The sequence below is a fragment of the Ranitomeya imitator genome, chromosome 2 (assembly GCF_032444005.1).
Source record: "Ranitomeya imitator isolate aRanImi1 chromosome 2, aRanImi1.pri, whole genome shotgun sequence".
Taxonomy (NCBI): Eukaryota; Metazoa; Chordata; class Amphibia; order Anura; family Dendrobatidae; genus Ranitomeya; species Ranitomeya imitator.
Genome location: NC_091283.1, coordinates 291907666 through 291927201, shown reverse-complemented (window position 1 = coordinate 291927201; position 19536 = coordinate 291907666).

The following is a 19536-nucleotide window of genomic DNA, read 5'->3' as shown; positions in this document are numbered from 1 at the left end:
AAAAAAAAAGTGAACACAGAGCAGAAAAAAAAAAAAAAATGATGTCAGAACTTTTTCTTACCCTCTATTGAGAATCATTAGTTAGGCTCCTTGTACTGTTATGTTTGCTAATGACAGGTGTTATGAAGGCAATCCAGAAACACAGTGTGCTTAGCGATCAGAGCGCACACAGTGATCTGACAAATACCCAAAAATACAAGAACGAGCTCTGAGACGTGGAAACTCTGTAGACTGCACACCTGATCCTATCCTAAACACAACTAAAAGCGGCTGTGGATTGCGCCTAACAACTACCTAGGCAACTCGGCACAGCCTAAGAAACTAGCTAGCCTGAAGATAGAAAAATAGGCCTGACTTGCCCCAGAGAAATTCCCCAAAGGAAAAGGCAGCCCCCCACATATAATGACTGTGAGTAAGATGAAAAGACAAAACGTAGGGATGAAATAGATTCAGCAAAGTGGGGCCCGATATTCTAGGACAGAGCGAGGACAGTAAAGCGAACTTTGCAGTCTACAAAAAACCCTAAAGCAAAACCACGCAAAGGGGGCAAAAAAAACCCATCGTGCCGAACTAACGGCACGGCGGTACACCCTTTGCGTCTCAGAGCTTCCAGCAAAACAAAAGACAAGCTGGACAGAAAAAATGCAACAAAAAAGCAAAAAGCACTTAGCTATACAGAGCAGCAGGTCACAGGAACAATCAGGAGAAGCTCAGATCCAACACTGAAACATTGACAAGTAGCAAGGATAGCAGCATCAGGCGGAGTTAAGTAATGAAGCAGTTAACGAGCTCACCAGAACACCTGAGGGAGGAAGCTCAGAAGCTGCAGTACCACTTGTGACCACAGGAGTGAATTCAGCCACAGAATTCACAACAGGTATGTTGAAAAGCAGTGGGATACTGTTATGGTCTGGTGATTAAGGAGCGACATGTGACTAGCTCTGAGCAGGTGGGAACTATACTGACCGCAGTCCCTAAGCTCAACACAACACTAGAAATAGCCGTGGGATGCTCCTAACACTCCCTAGGCACCTCGTCACAGCCTAAGAGCTAACTACCCCTAAAGATAGAAGCAGGAAAACTATCTTGCCTCAGAGAAAATCCCCAAAGGATAGATTAGCCCCCCACAAGTAATGACTGTGAGAGGAGAAGGAAATGACATACGTAGTATGAAACAAGATTTAGCACAGGAGGCCACTTCTAGCTAGATAGGAATAGTATAGGAAAGAGCACTGTGCGGTCAGTAATAAAACCTAGAAAAAGTCCACCGCAGAGAAATGCAAAAAACTCCACACCTAACTAAAGGTGTGGAGGGCAAACTCTGCTGCCCAGAGCTTCCAGCTTAGCTGAATAGATCCATACTGATAAGCTGGACAAATGAGCAAAAACAAAGACAGTACTGAACAACAAAGTCCACAATAAGTGAACTGCAAAGGACAAGCAAGGACTTAGCTTTGCAGAACTGGTCAGAGTATCAGGAAAATCCAAAGAGCAATGACTCCAGGCTGGAACAATTGACAACTGGCATTGAATGAGGGCTAAGGCCAGACTAATATAGCCGAGCCCGAAAGACGATCAGTGAAAACAGCTGCAGAAGCTAAATCCAAGAAGCAGCCATACCACTCAAAACCACAGGAGGGAGCCCAAGAGCAGAACTCACAAAAATACTACTTACAACCACCGGAGGGAGCCCAAGAGCGGAATTCACAACAGTACCCCCCCCTTGAGGAGGGGTCACCGAACCCTCACCACAGCCCCCAGGCCGATCAGTACGAGCCAAATGAAAAGCATGAACATCGGAGGCAACAACCCAAGAATTATCCTCCTGGCCATAACCCTTCCACTTGACAAGATACTGAAGCTTCCGCCTTGAAAAACGAGAATCCAAAATTTTCTCAACCACATATTCCAACTCCCCCTCAACCAACACCGGGGCCGGAGGATCAACAGATGGAACAACGGGCACCACATATCTCCGCAACAAAGATCTATGGAAAACATTGTGGATGGCAAAAGAAGCTGGAAGGGCCAAACGAAAAGACACAGGATTGATAATCTCAGAAATCTTATAAGGACCAATAAACCGAGGCTTGAACTTAGGGGAAGAAACCTTCATAGGGACATGACGAGAGGACAACCAGACCAAATCCCCCACACGAAGCCGAGGACCAACACACCGACGGCGGTTAGCAAAACGCTGAGCCCTTTCCTGGGACAACGTTAAATTGTCCACCACATGAGCCCAAATCCGCTGCAACCTGTCCACCACAGAATCCACACCAGGACAATCAGAAGGCTCAACCTGCCCTGAAGAAAAACGAGGATGGAAACCAAAATTACAAAAGAAAGGCGAAACCAAAGTAGCCGAACTGGCCCGATTATTAAGGGCAAACTCGGCCAACGGCAAAAAAGTCACCCAATCATCCTGATCAGCAGACACAAAGCATCTCAAATAGGTTTCCAAGGTTTGATTAGTTCGCTCAGTTTGGCCATTTGTCTGAGGATGGAACGCCGAAGAAAAAGACAAATCAATACCCATCCTAGCACAAAAGGCCCGCCAAAACCTGGAAACAAACTGGGAACCTCTATCAGACACAATATTCTCCGGAATGCCATGCAAACAAACCACATGTTGAAAAAACAATGGAACCAAATCAGAGGAGGAAGGCAATTTAGGCAAAGGTACCAAATGGACCATTTTAGAGAACCGGTCACAAACCACCCAGATAACAGACATCCTCTGGGACACAGGAAGATCCGAAATAAAATCCATGGAAATATGCGTCCAAGGCCTCTCCGGAATGGGCAAAGGCAAAAGCAACCCACTAGCACGGGAACAGCAAGGCTTAGCCCGGGCACAGGTCCCACAGGACTGCACAAAAGCACGCACATCGGGCGACAAGGAAGGCCACCAAAAGGACCTAGCAACCAAATCTCTGGTACCAAAAATCCCAGGATGACCGGCCAACACAGAACAATGGACCTCAGAAATTACCTTACTTGTCCATCTATCAGGAACAAACAGCTTCCCTACAGGACAGCAGTCAGGCTTATCAGCCTGAAATTCTTGAAGCGCCCGCCGCAAATCAGGGGAGATGGCAGATAGAATCACCCCTTCCCTAAGAATGCCAACCGGCTCAAGGACTCCAGGGGAATCAGGCAAAAAACTCCTAGAGAGGGCATCTGCCTTAACATTTTTAGATCCCGGAAGATATGAGACCACAAAATCAAAACGGGAGAAAAACAGGGACCACCGAGCCTGTCTAGGGTTCAGCCGCTTGGCCGACTCAAGGTAAATCAGATTCTTATGATCGGTCAAGACCACAATGCGGTGCTTGGCTCCCTCAAGCCAATGTCGCCACTCCTCAAATGCCCACTTCATAGCCAACAACTCCCGATTGCCGACATCATAATTGCGTTCCGCAGGTGAAAACTTTCGGGAAAAGAAGGCACATGGCTTCATCAAGGAACCATCAGAATTCCTCTGTGACAAAACGGCCCCTGCCCCAATCTCAGAAGCGTCAACCTCAACCTGAAAAGGAAGAGAAACATCCGGCTGACGCAAGACAGGGGCAGAAGTAAATCGGTGTTTAAGTTCCCGAAAGGCCTCAACAGCCTCAGAGGACCAATTCGTCACATCAGCGCCTTTCTTTGTCAAATCGGTCAGGGGTTTAACCACACTAGAGAAGTTGGCAATGAAACGGCGATAAAAATTAGCAAAGCCCCAAAATTTCTGAAGGCTCTTCACAGATGTGGGTTGAATCCAGTCATGAATGGCTTGGACCTTAACTGGATCCATTTCTATAGACGAAGGAGAAAAAATAAACCCCAAAAAAGAGACCTTCTGAACTCCAAATAGGCACTTAGACCCCTTCACAAATAGAGCATTATCACGAAGGATCTGGAATACCATCCTGACCTGCTTCACATGAGACTCCCAATCATTGGAAAAAATCAAAATATCATCCAAATACACAATCAAGAATTTGTCAAGATAATTGCGGAAAATATCATGCATAAAGGACTGAAATACAGAAGGAGCATTAGAAAGCCAGAAAGGCATCACCAGGTATTCAAAATGGCCTTCGGGCGTATTAAATGTAGTTTTCCATTCGTCACCCTGCTTAATACGAACAAGATTATATGCCCCTCGAAGGTCAATCTTGGTAAACCAACTAGCCCCCTTAATCCTAGCAAACAAATCAGAGAGCAAAGGTAAAGGGTATTGAAATTTGACCGTGATCTTATTAAGAAGGCGATAATCAATACAGGGTCTTAAGGAGCCATCCTTCTTGGCAACAAAAAAAAAATCCCGCTCCCAATGGTGACGAAGACGACCGAATATGCCCCTTCTCTAAAGACTCCTTAACATAGCTCCGCATGGCGGCATGCTCTGGCACAGATAGATTGAAAAGTCGGCCCTTAGGGAACTTACAGCCAGGAATAAAGTCAATAGCACAATCACAGTCCCTATGTGAAGGAAGGGAACTGGACTTGGGCTCATCGAATACATCCTGGAAATCTGAGAAAAATTCAGGAACATCAGAAGAGGGATAAGAGGAAATTGACATTAAAGGAATGTCACTATGTACCCCTTGACACCCCCAACTAGTCACAGACATTGATTTCCAATCCAGCACTGGATTGTGTACTTGTAACCATGGAAAACCCAGTACAACAACATCATGTAAATTATGCAACACCAGAAAACGGCAATCTTCCTGATGTGCAGGAGCCATGCACATAGTCAGCTGAGTCCAATACTGAGGTTTATTCTTGGCCAATGGTGTAGCATCAATACCCCTCAAGGGTATGGGACTCTGCAAAGGCTGCAAAGAAAAACCACAGCGCCTAGCGAATTCTAAGTCCATTAAGTTCAGAGCAGCGCCAGAATCCACAAATACCATGACAGAAAAAGATGACAATGAGCAAATCAGGGTCACAGACAGGAGAAACTTAGGCTGCACAGTACTAATGGTAACAGATCTAGCGACCCTCTTAATACGCTTAGGGCAATCAGAAATAGCATGAGCAGAATCACCACAGTAAAAACACAGCCCATTCTGACGTGTGTATCCCCTCTGTTCCGCTCTAGTCAAAATCCTATCACATTGCATGGACTCAGGACTTTGCTCAGAGGACACTGCCATATAGTGCACCACTTTGCGTTCGCACAGGCGCCGATCAATCTGAATGGCCAGAGACATAGATTCGCTCAAACCAACAGGCGTGGGAAACCCCACCATAACATCTTTAAGGGCTTCAGAATGACCCTTTCTGAAAATGGCTGCCAGAGCGTCCTCATTCCATCTAGTGAGCACAGACCATTTTCTAAATTTCTGGCAGTATAATTCTGCCGCTTCCTGACCCTGACACAGGGCCAACAGTGTTTTCTCAGCATGCTCTACAGAGTTAGGTTCGTCATACAATAATCCGAGCGATTGAAAAAATGCATCTACATTAAGCAATGCCGGATTCCCTGACTCAAGAGAGAATGCCCAGTCCTGAGGATCGCCACGCAGCAGAGAAATAACTATCTTTACTTGCTGAATGGGATCACCAGAGGAACGGGGTTTCAGAGCAAAAAACAATTTGCAGTTATTTTTAAAGTTCAAAAACTTAGATCTATCCCCATAAAACAAATCCGGAGTAGGAATTCTAAGCTCTAAGGCCGGAGTCTGAACAACATAATCTTGAATACTCTGTACTCTTGCAGCAAGCTGATCCACACAAGAAAATAACCCCTGAACATCCATGCCTGCATCCAAATCCAGAATCACCCAGAGATTAAGAGGAAGAAAAAAAGACAAAACAAACCAAAGAAAAAAAATGGCTCAGAACTCCATTTCTTTTCCTTCTTTTGAGATGCATTCAGCTCATTTTTGGCCCGTTGTACTGTTATGGTCTGGTGATTAAGGAGCGACATGTGACTAGCTCTGAGCAGGTGGGAACTATACTGACCGCAGTCCCTAAGCTCAACACAACACTAGAAATAGCCGTGGGATGCTCCTAACACTCCCTAGGCACCTCGTCACAGCCTAAGAGCTAACTACCCCTAAAGATAGAAGCAGGAAAACTATCTTGCCTCAGAGAAAATCCCCAAAGGATAGATTAGCCCCCCACAAGTAATGACTGTGAGAGGAGAAGGAAATGACATACGTAGTATGAAACAAGATTTAGCACAGGAGGCCACTTCTAGCTAGATAGGAATAGTACAGGAAAGAGCACTGTGCGGTCAGTAATAAAACCTAGAAAAAGTCTACCGCAGAGAAATGCAAAAAACTCCACACCTAACTAAAGGTGTGGAGGGCAAACTCTGCTGCCCAGAGCTTCCAGCTTAGCTGAATAGATCCATACTGATAAGCTGGACAAATGAGCAAAAACAAAGACAGTACTGAACAACAAAGTCCACAATAAGTGAACTGCAAAGGACAAGCAAGGACTTAGCTTTGCAGAACTGGTCAGAGTATCAGGAAAATCCAAAGAGCAATGACTCCAGGCTGGAACAATTGACAACTGGAATTGAATGAGGGCTAAGGCCAGACTAATATAGCCGAGCCCGAAAGACGATCAGTGAAAACAGCTGCAGAAGCTAAATCCAAGAAGCAGCCATACCACTCAAAACCACAGGAGGGAGCCCAAGAGCAGAACTCACAAAAATACTACTTACAACCACCGGAGGGAGCCCAAGAGCGGAATTCACAACAGGATACCTACGATAAGCCCTGCTGTAAACTAAGAGGTCAATAGCCTTGTGTGTGTTTTTCATCACATTGTCCGGCAGTGGAGGGATAACTAAGATAAGCCCCCCTGCACATGTGATAGCCGTCTGTTGGCCCAAAGTCACCCCGATCTGTGACGTAGGGGTGACGGTCACGGTGTGAATTGTGACAAATTGGTGGCATCGGTCAGGGGATTCCTGACAATTGGTGGCAAGGCGGTGGGAGATATTAGAGCATTAGTGATTTGGTTTGAGCAATCATTTCTCTCACTAAAAACTTGCAGAAAGTTCTTGCGAGGACTCTGCGCAAATAAGTTTGGAGAACGAACTCAGTGTTTTATTAGTCTTGAGACAATTCCGTACTGGTAATTATTCCCTCCCTTCCTCTTCGTTTTTCTATCCTATCTTTTATTTGGCAACCATGGCTGCGAAAGGGGAAGCCTGGTACAACCACCAGAAGAAGGACTTTCTTGCTGCGATATGCACGTGCCATGGCCTGAACCCCCAGGGTAAGACCAAGGCTCAAATGGTCGCTGAACTGGTGCAATTTGAAGCAGACCAAGCCAGGCCACAGAGCCCAGAGGCCGCAGAAGCCAGCACAAGCGAACATGGTGCTGCAGCAGAGGTCCAACCACTGAATACGGGCCCTACTGGCAACCAGGAGGGCGCACACCTCCTCCTGCAGCTGGCTCTGCAACAATGCTCCGCAGATGACCTAGAGAGACGTCTGCAGCTGATCCAGCAATACCAGGAGCGAGCCGAGCGAGAGGCCCAAGCGGAGCGGGAGTACCAGCTGCAGATGGCCCGACTGCAAATGCAGGGGTTGTTCCAGACCAACCGTGAACCCAGCAGCGCTCAGACACCGAAACCCCGGCCCGATCACTTTCCTGTTATGGAGAAGGACGGAGACTTGAACACGTTTCTGCGGGCCTTTGAGAAAGCCTGCAGACAGTACCGGCTGCCTACAGATGAATGGGCACGATACCTGACACCAGGGCTGAGAGGCAAAGCTCTGGAGGCGTTTGCTGCCCTCTCTCAAGAACAAGATGGTGACTATGAGGCCATCAAGCAGGCTCTGATAGCCAAGTACCAGCTTACTCCCGAGGTGTACCGTAGAAAGTTCCGGACCCTCCAACATGGCCCACACGACAGTTACAGTGATGTGGTGCATGGACTGGGGACCCACTTTGACCAGTGGACCCAAGGACTGTCAGTGACCACCTTTGCACAGCTGTGAGACCTGATGATCAAAGACCAGTTCTTTCATCTTTGCCCAGCTGAGGTGCGACAGTTCGTGATCGACAGAGAACCCAAAGACGTGACGAAAGCCGTGCAGATTGCCGATGCCTATGAGGCCAACCGTAGATCGGAAGTGCGGAAGCCAGTCACCACCAGCTGGAGAGGGGGTAAGCCTGCAACTAACGCCAGTACCCCTGCCAGCTAACACACCAGAGGTCCTGGCCCTGTGGCCAACAACACCAGACCTACCACCGAACCTCGCAAGTATTACACCTGCAATCAGACTGGTCATCTCAGTCCCTCCTGCCCAACCAAGCAGAAGAACACCCCAGCCAAGGCCCCTGGGCCTAATGCAGCAGTTCTTTTGGTGGGTGGTGTGGTTGGGAGGGTGTGTGACAACGTACAGCACGTCACTGTGGGAGGCCATGTTGCTACAGGCCTCAAAGACACCGGGGCTGAACGAACCCTCATCCGACCCGAACTGGCGCCCCCTGAAGAAATCATTCCGGGGAAAACCCTAACTGTCACTGGGATTGGGAGCATCAGCTGTCCCTTACCGATGGCCCGGGTTTATATTGATTGGGGTGCCGGGAACGGGGTGAAGGAAGTGGGGCTGTCTGATAATTTGCCCACTGATGTTTTGTTGGGGACTGATTTTGGGAGGATGGTTGCATACTACGTTCCTGACACCCCTCCCCAATCTACTAATGAGGGTAAAGTTAACCCTGATGATGATGATGATGATGATGATGGGAAATCGCATGTGTTACCTGACCATGCTTTATCTTGTAATGATGCATCTAATAACCATTTTTTTCCTAGGATTGATGGTGAAAATGTTGTACCTGTGCCAGCTGAACCTGATAATGATTTTTCTGTGAAGGTTAATGTGTCCATAGGTACAGGCGTGCCCAGCCACGTCGCTCTGCGGAGTGAGACGGCTGAGGAACCCCTAACAGGGGCAAGTGTCGGTGCTACAGGAAATGGGGAGATGCATGGGAACCATGAGGAAGGTGATGCCATGAAAGTGACCAGTGCCACCGAGGAAGGTAACTGGCCCATAAGTAGCACTGCCCCTGGAGTGTTGGGGGTGGATGGGGAGGTAGAGCCCATAGCAGCGCCGGCTGATGGGTCTGTAGAAACCCCCGGGGAGACAGCCTACGTAGCTGCTGTCACCCGCAGTCAGAGTGCCCGGAACGCAGATAACTGTGAGCCTTCCGGACCCTCCTCAGTCATCACTGTGACTGAACCAGAGGTGGACCCAGAGCAGGTCCAAGAGGGTTCCCATGGGGAAGGGACCCTGATATCGCTTTTGGCTTCCCCTAGCCAGGAGTTTCAGGCCACCCTGCACACAGATGCGAGCCTAAAGAGTTTGAGGCAACTCGCCGAGACGCCCACCTCCGAGACTGATAAGGAGAGGGTGTTCTGTGTTGTGAATTCTGTTTTTGAACTCCCTCCTGTGGTCATGAATGGTACTTCGGCGAGTTCTGTCCATGGACTCCCTCTGGTGGCTGTGAGTGGAGCTGCTGCTTCTGAGGTTCCTTCCACAGGTGACGTAGTTTATTCTTTGGCTGGCTGTTCTATTTAACTCCACTCAGATCGTTACTCCATGCCAGCTGTCAATGTTCTTGTACTGGTTCAGTTCGCTCTTGGATCTTCCTGGTGACCTGTCTACTCCAGCAGAAGCTAAGTCCCTGCTAGTTATTATTTGTTCATTGTTTCCTTGTCCAGTTGGCTATCATGATTTTGCCTTGCTAGCTGGAAGCTCTGGGATGCAGAGTGGCACCTCCGCATCGTGAGTCGGTGCGGAGGTCTTTTTGCACACTCTGTGTGGTCTTTTGTAGTTTTTTGTGCTGACCGCAAAGATACCTTTCCTATCCTCAGTCTGTTTAGTAAGTCTGGCCTCCCTTTGCTGAAACCTGTTTCATTTCTGTGTTTGTGACTTTCATCTTAACTCACAGTCAATATATGTGGGGGGCTGCCTTTTCCTTTGGGGAATTTCTCTGAGGCAAGGTAGGCTTTATTTTCTATCTTTAGGGCTAGTTAGCTCTTAGGCTGCGAAGAGGCGTCTAGGTCGTGTTAGGTACGCTCCATGGCTATTTCTAGTTGTGTGATAGGATTAGGGGTTGCGGTCAGCAGAGCTCCCACTTCCCAGAGCTTGTCCTGTGTGAGTTTAACCATCAGGACGTTCCGGGTGCTCCTAACCACCAGGTCCATAACAGTTCTGGGAACAAGGAAGGTTATACCGGGAGACAGTACCCAGAGAATCACAAAAGGAGTGGTTGAGGGAAAGACAGCTGATCGTCCTGCAGCAATTCCGGGGTGAGTTGTTGCGGATTGCCCATGAGATCCCGCTAGCTGGACACTTGGAGATCAGCAAAACTAAGGCCCGGCTGTCTCAACACTTCTATTGGCCTAAGATGGGGACAGATGTGTCAAACTACTGCCGCTCCTGTGTCACCTGTCAAAGAGTGGGGAAGTCTGGGCCTGCTCTTAAGGCTCCCCTGATCCCGTTGCCAGTGATAGAGGAGCCTTTCCAGAGGATCGCGGTGGACATTGTGGGCCCGCTGGCCGTCCCCAGCAGCTCTGGAAAGCAATACATCCTTACTGTGGTAGACTATGCTACCCGGTACCCAGAGGCAGTAGCTCTGTCGTCAACTAGGGCAGATAAGGTGGTGGATGCCCTGTTGGCCATCTTTTCACGGGTAGGATTTCCCAGGGAAATGCTTACTGATCAAGGGACCCAATTTATGTCTCGCCTAATGGAGGCTCTCTGTAAGAGAATGCAGGTGAAGCACCTGGTATCGAGTGCGTATCACCCACAGACAAATGGCTTGTGTGAACGCTTCAATGGTACCCTCAAACAGATGCTACGCATGCTGGTTGAGACTCAAGGGCGCGACTGGGAGCGGTACCTCCCACACCTGCTGTTCGCTTACCAAGAGGTTTCGCAGGCCTCGACGGGGTTCTCCCCCTTCGAGCTCCTGTACGGCAGGCGAGTCCGGGGACCCCTTGGGTTGGTAAGAGAATCCTGGGAAGAGGAGCTGAACCCTTTTGAAGTGTCCATAGTGGAGTATGTCATGCGCTTCCGTGACAAGATGCAGACCTTGACGCAGTTGGTGCATGACAACATGACGCAGGCTCAGGCTGACCAGAAGCACTGGTACGACCAGAACGCCCGGGAGCGGACCTACCACGTGGGTCAAAAGGTGTGGGTGCTGGTCCCCGTACCAACGGATAAGCTTCAGGGGGCCTGGGAGGGCCCGTACGTCGTCCACCAACAGCTCAACCCGGTCACTTACGTGGTCACGATTGACCACACTCGGGGTAGGCGAAAGGCCTTTCACGTCAACATGATGAAGGCTCATCACGAACGTGAACCTTTCGTCCTACCGGTCTGCAGCTTGCCCGAAGAAGGGGAGGAAGACACCCTCCTGGACATGCTGGCCCAAGCCAAGGCCAATGGGTCCATCGAGGACGTGGAGGTAAGCGCCTCGTTAACTGAACCCCAGCGGTTGCAGTTGCAAACCACACTGGAACCCTTCCGGGTCGTGTTCTCCAACCGACCTGGGAGGACTCAGTTAGCAGTCCACGAGGTGGACACCGGGAATCACGCCCCACTACGGCGAACACCCTATCGAATCTCTGACCAGGTGCAGCAGATTATGCGCCAAGAGATCGATGAGATGTTACAGCTGGGGGTGATTCGACGGTCAAAGAGCGCGTGGGCCTCACCTGTAGTTCTCGTGCCAAAGAAAGACCGGACCACCCGGTTCTGCATGGACTACAGGGGGCTCAACGCCATCACAGCCTCTGACGTGCACCCAATGCCGCGCATCGAGGAGCTGCTTGAGAAGTTAGCTGGCGCAGATTACCTAACAATAATGGATCTGAGTCGAGGATACTGGCAGATTCCCCTGAGCCCCGAGGCGCAGGAGAAGTCCGCCTTTATCACACCTTTTGGACTGTACGAGTCCACGGTCATGCCCTTCGCCACTTTCCAGCGGATGGTCAACCTCCTGCTTCAGGGACTGGAGAAGTACGCCGTGGCGTACTTGGATGACATTGCCATCTTCAGTTCCTCCTGGGAGGAACACCTGCAGCATCTTGAGGAGGTGCTCAGGCGAATTCACCAAGCAGGACTGACTATCAAGCCAGGAAAGTGCCAGATGGGCATGAGGGAGGTTCACTACTTGGGGCACCGGGTAGGCGGGAACACCCTGAAGCCAGAGCTGGAGAAAGTGGGCGCGATCGTGAACTGGCCCACTCCCGTGACCAAGAAACAGGTGATGTCCTTCCTGGGCACTGCAGGGTACTATAGGCGCTTCGTACAGCACTATATTAGCCTGGCAAAACCTTTGACGGACCTCACCAGGAAGAAGCTATCCCACATTATCAACTGGACAGATGGCTGTGAGGGGGCCTTCCAGGCGTTGAAAACTGCATTGTGCAATGCCCCTGTGTTGAAAGCAGTCGACAGCAGTCGACCGCTTTTGGTGCAGACCGACGCCAGCGAGTTTGGCCTTGGTGCTGTGCTCAGCCAGGTTAACTCGGAGGACCAAGAGCACCCCGTGTTATACCTGAGCCGGAAACTTTTGCCGAGGGAAGTGGCCTACTCCACCATCGAGAAGGAGTGCCTGGCCATAGTCTGGGCCCTGCAGCGCTTGCAGCCCTACTTGTACGGTCGCCCCTTCACTGTGGTGACCGACCACAACCCTCTGCGCTGGCAAAAACGCCATGTGTGGAACCAACGGCAGGTTGCTACGCTGGAGCCTTGCCCTTCAGCAGTTTGACTTCACCATTGAACACAAAACGGGCAAAGAGCATGGGAATGCAGATGGACTGTCCCACCAGGGTGAACCTACTGAGGTGCTCATGGAGGCAAACCATGGGGTTCTAACTCCCTAGCGCACACCAAAAGGGGGAGGTGTCACGATATGGTATGAAATATCATATAAGTAGCTCTCTTGCTCAAGGCTTTGGGCTAACAAGCCCCCCTTCCCTTTCACTCAGCCAAGAGCTGCTTTGCCAATGTACTGGGGGGGGTTTTATGGCCGAAAGGTATTTACGACCGGCATTTCCTGCCATGTAACCTCTTGTCCAGCTATAAGTGAACTAGAAACTTCTAGGATTCATGAGAGTTCTTTGTTTTGTTTTTGTAAGATATTATGCACAATGTTTACGTTACGAACACAAAAATATATATCCTTGTTCGCACTCGGTGGACCTACCCATCCCGCGAAACACGGGCTTCTAACTCCATCTGGTAAAGAAGTAGGGATTTCTCTGTAAATATGTATCCCAGATAGGACATATTTGATCTCATTAGAATGCCCACGTTAATCCGAGATGAATGATGGGTTTGTTATGACTATGACATGTTTTGTAGCGAAGTTATAGAAATTAGAGAGAATAGTTTAAAGTTTAGTCAGAATGTAGAGAGAGGAGGGTCTGGATAAGCCAGCCTTTCTGTGATGTCACTAGCTGCAGGTCTTAAGTTTGTGGCAGGCTCTCAGCTCAGTCTTCTTCTTCCTGCTTGCTTGCTTGCTTCTTCTTCTGAAAAGCCCTGCGCACGTCCAATGAGCTGGGACGTATGGTTGCCTGCCATGCTTTGAACATGTGAGTGTTACCTTTTCCCATTTAATCCCTGTTTATTTCATAATTACCCTTGTACATATTTGCAATTGTCCCATTTGTAACATCTTTATAAAATATTTTTGATAAAGCACTGCCTAATTTTATGGGATATAATATTATATGTTAGTTCATTCTCCATGCTCTAAAAACTGTACCCTAAGTCTTCTGAAGGGAAATACGCTACTGTTGTGTTGGGTTAGCTTCAGACCCGTTTAATCGAAGCTGCTGGCAGCGGCCGTGTGCAGACATTTGGGTTATGTTGTAGCGACTGCGGCGTTGATAATTATTGATCCTGCCTAAGTGGGAGTAGTTTATCGCGTCGCTGCAGCGTGCCCAATAGCCAGTACATAGCAGGCAGCCTTTCTGGCGACTAATTACCCAGGGTGCAGTACCTAATCTGACCTGAGAGTAAGGGGGGTGCCAGAGAGCTGCAAGTGTTAAGTGAAACTGTAAGCGGGATATACATAAATCCCTGCAGTTCATGGTATATTGAAAAGCAGTGGGATACCTAAGATAAGCCCTGCTATAAACTAAGAGGTCAATAGCCTTGTGTGTGTTTTTCATCACATTGTCCGGCAGTGGAGGGATAACTAAGATAAGCCCCCCTGCACATGTGATAGCCGTCTGTTGGCCCAAAGTCACCCCGATCTGTGACGTAGGGGTGACGGTCACGGTGTGAATCGTGACAAATTGGTGGCAGCGGTCAGGGGATTCCTGACAATCATTTTGATGCTGTTGTAATCATCTGATGTCATCATAATCATTTTGATGATGTCATAATGAACTGATGATGTCACAATCAACTGATGATGTCATAATGAATGGATGATGTCATAATCATTTTGATGATGTCATAATTAATGGATGATGTCATAATCATTTTGATGATGTGATAATCAACTGATGATGTCATAATCATTTGTATGATGTCATAATGAACGGATGATGTCATATTCATTTTGATGATGTCATAATGAATTGATGTTATAATCATTTTGATGCTGTCATAATCAACTGATGATGTCATAATTATTTTGATGATGTCATAATGAACTGATGATGTCATGATCATTTTGATGTCATAATGAACTGATGATGTCATAATCATTTTGATGATGTCATAATGAATGGATGATGTCATAACCATTTTGATGATGTCAAAATGAATTGATGTTGTAATCATTTTGATGCTGTCATAATAAACTGATGATGTCATAATCATTTTGATGAAGTCATAGTCATTTTGATGATGTCATAATGAACTGATGATGTTATAATCATTTTAATGATGTCATAATGAACTGATGATGTCATAATTATTTTGATGATGTCATAATGAATGAATAATGTCATAATCATTTTGATGATGTCGTAATCATTTTGATGATGTCATAATGAACTGATGATGTAATAATCATTTTGATGATGTCATAATGAACTGATGATGTCATAATCATTTTGATGATGTCATAATGAATGGATGATATCATAATCATTTTGATGATGTCATAATGAATTGATGTCATAATCATTTTGATGATGTCATAATCATTTTGATGATGTCATAATCAACTGATGATGTCATAATCATTTTGATGATGTCATAATCAACTGATGATGTCATAATCATTTTGATGCTGTCGTAATCATCTGATGTCATCATATTCATTTTGATGATGTCATAATGAATTGATTTTATAATCATTTTGATGCTGTCATAATCAACTGATGATGTCATCATTTTGATGATCTCATAATGAACGGAGGATGTCATAATCATTTTGATGATGTCATAATGAATTGATGTTATATTCATTTTGATGCTGTCATAATCAACTGATAATGTCATAATCATTTTAATGATGTCACAATCATTTTTATGATGTCATAATGAACTGATGATGTCATAATCATTTTGATGCTGTCATAATCATCTGATGTCATAATCATTTTGATAATGTCATAATGAACTGATTATGTCACAATCAACTGATGATGTCATAATCAACTGATGATGTCATAATCATTTTGAGGATGTCATAATGAACAGATGATGTCATAATCATTTTGATGATGTCATAATGAATGGATGATGTCATAATCATTTTGATGATGTCATAATGAATTGATGTTATAAACATTTTGATGCTGTCATAATGAACGGATGATGTCATAATCATTTTGATGATGGCATAATGAATGGATGATGTCATAATCATTTTGATGATGTCATAATGAATGGATGATGTCATAATCATTTTGATGATGTCATAATGAATTGATGTCATAAACATTTTGATGCTGTCATAATCAACTGATGATGTCATAATCATTTTGATGTGTCATAATCATTTTAATGATGTCATAATCAACTGATGATGTCATAATCATTTTGATGCTGTTGTAATCATCTGATGTCATCATAATCATTTTGATGATGTCATAATGAACTGATGATGTCACAATCAACTGATGATGTCATAATGAATGGATGATGTCATAATCATTTTGATGTCATAATGAATGGATGATGTCATAATCATTTTGATGATGTCATAATCAACTGATGATGTCATAATCATTTTTATGATGTCATAATGAACGGATGATGTCATAATCATTTTGATGATGTCATAATGAGTTGATGTTATAATCATTTTGATGCTGTCATAATCAACTGATGCTGTCATAATCATTTTGATGATGTCATAATGAATGGATGATATCATAATCATTTTGATGATGTCATAATGAATTGATGTCATAATGATTTTGATGATGTCATAATCATTTTGATGCTGTCGTAATCATCTGATGTCATCATATTCATTTTGATGATGTCATAATGAATTGATTTTATAATCATTTTGATGCTGTCATAATAAACTGATGATGTCATAATCATTTTGATGATCTCATAATGAACGGAGGATGTCATAATCATTTTGATGATGTCATAATGAATTGATGTTATATTCATTCTGATGCTGTCATAATCAACTGATAATGTCATAATCATTTTAATGATGTCACAATCATTTTGATGATGTCATAATGAACTGATGATGTCATAATCATTTTGATGCTGTCGTAATCATCTGATGTCATAATCATTTTGAAAATGTCATAATGAACTGATGATGTCACAATCAACTGATGATGTCATAATCAACTGATGATGTCATAATCATTTTGAGGATGTCATAATGAACAGATGATGTCATAATCATTTTGATGATGTCAGAATGAATGGATGATGTCATAATCATTTTGATGATGTCATAATGAATTGATGTTATAAACATTTTGATGCTGTCATAATGAACGGATGATGTCATAATCATTTTGATGATGGCATAATGAATGGATGATGTCATAATCATTTTGATGATGTCATAATGAATGGATGATGTCATAATCATTTTGATGATGTCATAATGAATTGATGTCATAAACATTTTGATGCTGTCATAATCAACTGATGATGTCATAATCATTTTGATGTGTCATAATCATTTTAATGATGTCATAATCAACTGATGATGTCATAATCATTTTGATGCTGTTGTAATCATCTGATGTCATCATAATCATTTTGATGATGTCATAATGAACTGATGATGTCACAATCAACTGATGATGTCATAATGAATGGATGATGTCATAATCATTTTGATGATGTCATAATGAATGGATGATGTCATAATCATTTTGATGATGTCATAATCAACTGATGATGTCATAATCATTTTTATGATGTCATAATGAACAGATGATGTCATAATCATTTTGATGATGTCATAATGAATTGATGTTATAATCATTTTGATGCTGTCATAATCCACTGATGATGTCATAATCATTTTTATGATGTCATAATGAACGGATGATGTCATAATCATTTTCATGCTGTCATAATGAATTGATGTTATAATCATTTTGATGCTGTCATAATCAACTTATGATGTCATAATTTTTTTGATGATGTCATAATGAATTGATGATGTCATAATCATTTTGATGATGTCATAATGAACTGATGATGTCATAATCATTTTGATGCTGTCATAATCAACTGATGATGTCATCATCATTTTGATGATGTCATAATGAATGGATGATGTCATAATCATTTTGATGATGTCATAATGAATTGATGTTATAATCATTTTGATGCTGTCATAATCAACTGATGATGTCATCATCATTTTGATGATGTCATAATGAATGGATGATGTCATAATCATTTTGATGATGTCATAATGAATTGAAGTTGTAATCATTTTGATGCTGTCATATTAAACTGATGATGTCATAATCATTTTGATGATGTCATAGTCATTTTGATGATGTCATAATGAATTGATGATGTCATAGTCATTTTAATGATGTCATAATGAACTGATGATGTAATAATTATTTTGATGATGTCATAATGAACTGATGATGTCATAATCATTTTGATGATGTCATAATCAACTGATGATGTTATAATCATTTTGATGATGTCATAATCAACTGATGATGTCATAATCATTTTGATGCTGTCGTAATCATCTGATGTCATCATAATCATTTTGATGATGTCATAATGAATTGATTTTATAATCATTTTGATGCTGTCATAATCAACTGTTGATGTCATAATCATTTTGATGATCTCATAATGAACGGATGATGTCATAATCATTTTGATGATGTCATAATGAATTGATGGTATATTCATTTTGATGCTGTCATAATAAACTGATGATGTAATAATTATTTTGATGATGTCATAATGAACTGATGATGTAATAATCATTTTGATGATGTCATAATGAACTGATAATGTCATAATCATTTTGATGATGTCATAATCAACTGATGATGTTATAATCATTTTGATGATGTCATAATCAACTGATGATGTCATAATCATTTTGATGCTGTCGTAATCATCTGATGTCATCATAATCATTTTGATGATGTCATAATGAATTGATCTCATAATCATTTTGATGATGTCATAATGAATGGATGATGTCATAATCATTTTGATGATGTCATAATGAATTGATGTCATAAACATTTTGATGCTGTCATAATCAACTGATGATGTCATAATCATTTTGATGTGTCAAAATCATTTTAATGATGTCATAATCATTTTAATGATGTCATAATCAACTGATGATGTCATAATCATTTTGATGCTGTTGTAATCATCTGATGTCATCATAATCATTTTGATGATGTCATAATGAACTGATGATGTCACAATCAACTGATGATGTCATAATGAATGGATGATGTCATAATCATTTTGATGATGTCATAATGAATGGATGATGTCATAATCATTTTGATGATGTCATAATCAACTGATGATGTCATAATCATTTTTATGATGTCATAATGAACAGATGATATCATAATCATTTTGATGATGTCATAATGAATTGATGTAATAATCATTTTGATGCTGTCATAATCCACTGATGATGTCATAATCATTTTTATGATGTCATAATGAACGGATGATGTCATAATCATTTTGATGCTGTCATAATGAATTGATGTTATAATCATTTTGATGCTGTCATAATCAACTGATGATGTCATAATTATTTTGACGATGTCATAATGAATTGATGATGTCATAATCATTTTGATGATGTCATAATGAACTGATGATGTCATAATCATTTTGATGCTGTCATAATCAACTGATGATGTCATCATCATTTTGATGATGTCATAATGAATGGATGATGTCATAATCATTTTGATGATGTCATAATGAATTGAAGTTGTAATCATTTTGATGCTGTCATAATAAACTGATGATGTCATAATCATTTTGATGATGTCATAGTCATTTTGATGATGTCATAATGAATTGATGATGTCATAATCATTTTAATGATGTCATAATGAACTGATGATGTAATAATTAT